Genomic DNA, 5398 nt, shown 5'->3' with positions numbered 1-5398 from the left:
ATACATTTCAAGTTCACTAAAATTAATGTCAGACTTATTTCTCTATTAGAAAATGCAGTTAAGGGTCTATGTACTATGGAGGCCTACAGTATGTTATCAAGAAGCTTACTCCACTACCTTTAATAGTATTGTATTATCTTCCTGGGTGAATTTTTTTTAATTTATTTTTACAGGGCAGTCTCCCTTGGCTTGAACTTTAATTTTAGGTGTATAGTGTATTTCATCACAACTGAATGTGCCTTAAAGTGCAGACAACAACAAGTTGATGGAAATGTATTTAAAAAAAGAATAAACAACACTTCCAACCACCCACAGTCGAATGAACAAAAAATGACAAACCACACACACATGCAGATGGTTAAAAAAAAATACACGTGAGAATTATTTACATAGGCAATGAAGACTCCACCTACATCGATACTATAACAAGGGTTGGATATTGTAAGTTACTGAACAGAGCTTGGGTCAGCAGTCCCGGTAAGACCTCAGAGTTTTGAGTTCAGTTATCTGGCACATTAAAATGTACATTGATTGACTTATTCTGTGTCCATGCCTTTTACCTCTGTCACTTTTTATTTCCCCCACACAGATGGCAAGGCTGTGGCATCTCATGCTCCTTTGCTGGGCCTGGAGCCCTCTGTGTCTGTCCGCCGATGTGGGCTTCTTGGGTTCACCACAGGAGTGCGAAAAGGCTCACTTTGTCCCTGGTTACAACCTGTGGAGAAGGCTTCAACATCGACGATGGAGCGGAAAGGTGCCTATGTCATCGACACGGAAACATGGAACCTCGGCAACAACACTTGCAGGATGTTCAGCAACGCTACATGAACCGGGGAGAGACAGAAGGTCCCTCGCCATGGTGGACTGGAGAACCTCCCAAAGTGCAGTTTAAAGGTCTCCAGTGTAGTCATGATTGTTGAAACTCTTGTCAATGACTCCACCTCGTCTGTGTCCAATGATTGGAAAATTGGCCTTGAAATCCCTGTAGACCCGTCTGTTACTCTTGGTGTTGGCTTTGGAGGTTCCCATTCGAAAGAATCTAGCTATGCCATGCAAAAGTCAAAACAAGACCACTTCACCTTTCTTTCGCCATTCTGTCGACTGTAGCTTCTATCGTGAGTATGTGGACGGATATTTGTCTTCTTGGCATAACTCTTGGTTTATTTCAGAGTTCAATATGAAATGGCAGTTGTTGCACAATGTCATGGATCGGCAATTTTGTCAACATTAACATTGAATAAAAATGGGACCTTGATAGACTGTAACTGATTTACGTACTTCTTGTGTTCAACAGCTACAGATTGGCAACAAATCCACCACGGAGTCATAGCTTTGAATCAGCCATGAGCTCCCTTCCATCCTATTCAGTTCAAACATCGTCACTATATCGCAGTCTGATTGACACATATGGTACACATTACATAACACAAGTGTCTCTAGGTGGGCAAATAAAAGCAATCACTTCTGTCAAGATCTGCCAAGCAACCATGAGTGGGCTGTCGGCAACAGAAGTCGATGACTGTTTGTCAGTCGAGGCCTCTGCTACCTTTGCTAGCACTGCCAGCATTAAGGCGATGAACAAACACTGTCAGGGACAGAAGAAGAAGTTAGGCTCCAGCCAAAGTTTCAGCAGCGCTTTTAATGACCGCAGCACAGAAGTCATTGGTGGAGACGTTGACGGCAACATCCTCTTTGAAAGCCAATCGAACCCCTCTGCCTATAACAACTGGCTTAAGTCACTGAAGACCACACCTGATGTGGTCCAATACAGCCTGAGCCCCCTGCACACCATACTGCCAAGCAGCCATTCTGCCAGGGCCGGACTGGAAGCAAGAGGTGGAGAAGTACATCAAGGACAACGCAGTGTTGAAAAGGTGCTCAGAAACCTGTAAGATTGGTCACAGATCTAACAAAAGGGATCCTTGTGCTTGTGTTTGCAACAGTAGTAGGAATGTCAAGTCAAACTGCTGTCCTGCTGGGAAAGGTCTTGCAACATTGAAGGTCTTCAAGCTCTATGCACAAGGGTTGTATGGTGATTTGTGGACTCAGACAGATGGTTCAGTGAAGGTGAAATATGGAGATCAGCTTAAACGCACTCAAATCATTAGTAACAATGACAATCCTAGATGGTCGGAGAGCTTTATGTTTGGACCCATCGTGATTAGCATGCAAAAACAAACTCACGTTCAGTGTTTATGATGAGGACAGTTACTGGGATAGTGATCTGTTAGGCCAGTGCTTTATTGATCTGCGTCAAGGGACAGTAAGTGACTCTTGCATGTTGAATCATGGCACCTTATTCTTCTCCTACATAGTAGAGTGTGCACCAAGTCTCAGCGGAGACCAATGTCAAGAATACATACCATCCCCCATGAGTACCTCTCTGGCCAAGGTCTTCTACACCAGAAACGGGTCCTTCTCGGGACCGAGGAGAGTAATGCCATACCAGACGTTCAGTCAGGGTTGAGGTCAGCAGTAGACGATGAGAGTGATGATAGAGCAACTGTTTGATTTTCTGATGATCTTGAATGTAGTTAGTAGCATCTTTCACTCCGTTGCTCTTTCTTTGTTTGACTCGTGTTTGCAAAAAAACACAAATTTAATCCAAAAATGTATGTGTTTTATTATCATTCTTTTCTTCTGCTTCTTCCTTGTTAGTTACAAGATCTGCCAATAAAGCATCAACAAAGACAACACCGTGTGTCCGTCTGATTTTATGTCCAAAAAAGTATGTTGATTTTGTGGTTTACATGTAAGATTGAAATGCATACTCATAAATGCAGAAGCTACTTTTAGACTATCCAAAGTTTTCAGGCGAGCGTGCTCAGAACCTCAAGGTCTGAGGCCTTGGTACTGTGTTTTGCACTGTGAATTTCCCCTTTTGGTTGAAGTGAGTCAGATGCAGGATTTCAAGTACTTTGGTGTCATGTTCACCAAGCAGATTTATGAGACATTGATCGTGATGCATGCTTTGTACCAGTCTGCTGTGATGAAGAGGTAGACAAAGTTTTTAAGTTGCCAATCGATATATACTCTAGCTCAGTGTTTTTTAACCCTTTTCTGAGCCGTGGTACATTTTTTGCATTAAAAAGATCCCCGGCACACCAACAACCAAAAAAGTTACAAAATGACACATTATAGCCTAATACAGCATTTATGCTGACAATTTAATGACAAGTCTCTCAATTTGATGATCCTTACTCAGTGTGAAACCTGGGCCTGTTTAGATGACCACAAAGCAGATATCCTGGCAGGAACTGAAGAAAGGCACACACGAAGCTCTTCCTCAACAGCTCTCAGTCACTTTCTTTTGACCACCACTCATACTAGGCTTTTCATCTGCTAGAATTTAGTCTCGGGCCCAGTTTAGAGTCTGCATTTTCCTTTTCAAATATTTCTCCATCGCTGTTAGCCTTGTCATCACAACCTCGCCCACGCATCATTTAATTCTACTGTCTTAAATTATCAAGGTCAATATTGCGCTACCTACTGCCACCCACTGGCATGGAAGAGTATTTAATTACTTAGCCAGCCACTACATTTCAGGCTCAGACACTCAACAATGGAAAACTATTTGCAGCAACTAAATAATATTTTTGGGACAGATTAAACTGAAATTGGACATTTTCCCATCGCCACACCTGACGATCTCTCATGGCACACTGGTTGCAACATGCAGTAAGTTTAAGGGGGAACTTGCTCCCTGAGCTGTCTTTTTAAAAGTGCAATGTGTAAGATCTGAACAGAAATATTCAAAAATGAACTAACATTATCAACAGAATGTGAATAATTAGCAGTTTTGACGCTATGCAAAAGACGTCTTTATGTTGTGTTGCAGATATGTACTGGAATGAGCATACCAAACAGCTAGCCCCAACCTGTCCTGTCTTGTGATACCACTTGTACCTGGAGAGGTGATAGTGAGTTACTGTAGCGTCCAGCCTGCGTGCAGTCAAACACATGAGGACAAAGAAGTAGTTTTTGCTTATGAGTTCCTAACTGGGTGAAATGACCCGGAAGCATCTTAATGGCCGCCATGATAAGAGCTTTTCGAATTCTCCTAACTGCTAAGGAAAGATGCTTCAATGCTTCCTTTCTTAGCTCCTTTAGCATATAATACAATGGACCTTTCTTTACCAAAGGAAAGAAGAGAATGCCACCCACACATTCCTTGCGCGGCAATATTTAAGGTGATGCACCACTCGGCTGTCCATGAAAAACAAACCATATGCCTATCTTGTCTCTAATAAGGAAAAAAATAAACAAGAATACATCATTAAATCAAAAAATTAAATATAGCTAACTGTCAATAGGAACTACTTCCATTCTCAATTACAAGAAGCATCAGTTAAAAACAAGCTAGGCCTATGATAGATTATTAAACAAAGTTAATAAAGCAAAATATAACCTAACTGTTGAATCTACATTATTGCACAAATGAAATATTGATATTCAATAGTTTCATTGATATTGGACATGAGAGAATTGTGAGTTTCTACTGTAGTGTGAGTCACTCCTTCACCCGCCACGTGTGAGCCTGTCACTGAAGGAGCTCTTCATATAGCCTGCATGCACTTTTTATGAGTTCATGTTTTAGTTGCACTTTTTGAAGTCCTCCTCCGTTGTAGTTTCGCCAAAGTGACATCTGCTGTCACATCATAATTACGCAGTTTAGTGAAAGTGGAGTTGGGTTCTCTGAGCTCCGTGGTTATCTTTTCCTAATTCCTTATGAATTCTCCTTCACATCTTCCCTTTACCTCATGACGTTATCAATCTAGGTCAAGAAAAAGTGGTTAGGAATCGACAAAAGGAGGATATTTTTCTAATCTGTGTAAAGGCAGCGATAGAAAGTTTGCCGATCCAGCAGGTAAATCGGTAAAAATCGGTAAACCCCCCAGCGTGTGGTTTACGATAGCTGAACTTGAGTAGCCTCAGCTCTGCTAAATGAGAGTCCGTATCCTGGAGCTGCTGCATGCTCTCCTCCTGGCAATGTGGTCTCCTGGTGGCAGGGAGGACAAAACAAGAATACCAGTCTTTTTCTTGTGTCTGCCACATTGGTTTTAATCAAATAGACAAACTATCAAGACATACATGGAGCATAAAGTCCCCAATTGCAGTCACAGTAAACACAAAGGTGGTTAACGTTAACTAAAGGCTGATGCCACACATGAAGATTATGCTGTAGCATTGTTACTTCAACCAGGTGTCAGAGTTTTAGGAAATTGGTTGAATTTTGCTTGTTCTTGTTAGTAGTTTTGTTTTTTGATAACAGCTGACTGTTAATGTAGGAGCATGTGGCTGGATCTTACACATTGCACCTTTAAGGACAAGTATTTGACACAATTAACAACTCTTGCCTGTATGCGTAGAAAGCGATACATTTCAAGTTCGTTAAAGA

The 5398-nt window shown here is 41.6% G+C and overlaps 1 pseudogene; it reads left to right on the top strand.

The window, feature by feature from the left end:
• The first annotated feature begins 589 nt into the window (after positions 1-589).
• LOC129116582 (perforin-1-like) lies at positions 590-2467 on the top strand (annotated as a pseudogene).
• The last annotated feature ends 2931 nt before the right edge of the window (positions 2468-5398 follow it).

This window comes from Anoplopoma fimbria, unplaced genomic scaffold (assembly GCF_027596085.1).
Source record: "Anoplopoma fimbria isolate UVic2021 breed Golden Eagle Sablefish unplaced genomic scaffold, Afim_UVic_2022 Un_contig_13121_pilon_pilon, whole genome shotgun sequence".
Lineage (NCBI taxonomy): Eukaryota > Metazoa > Chordata > Actinopteri > Perciformes > Anoplopomatidae > Anoplopoma > Anoplopoma fimbria.
This window is presented reverse-complemented; position numbering and strand designations above follow the sequence as displayed.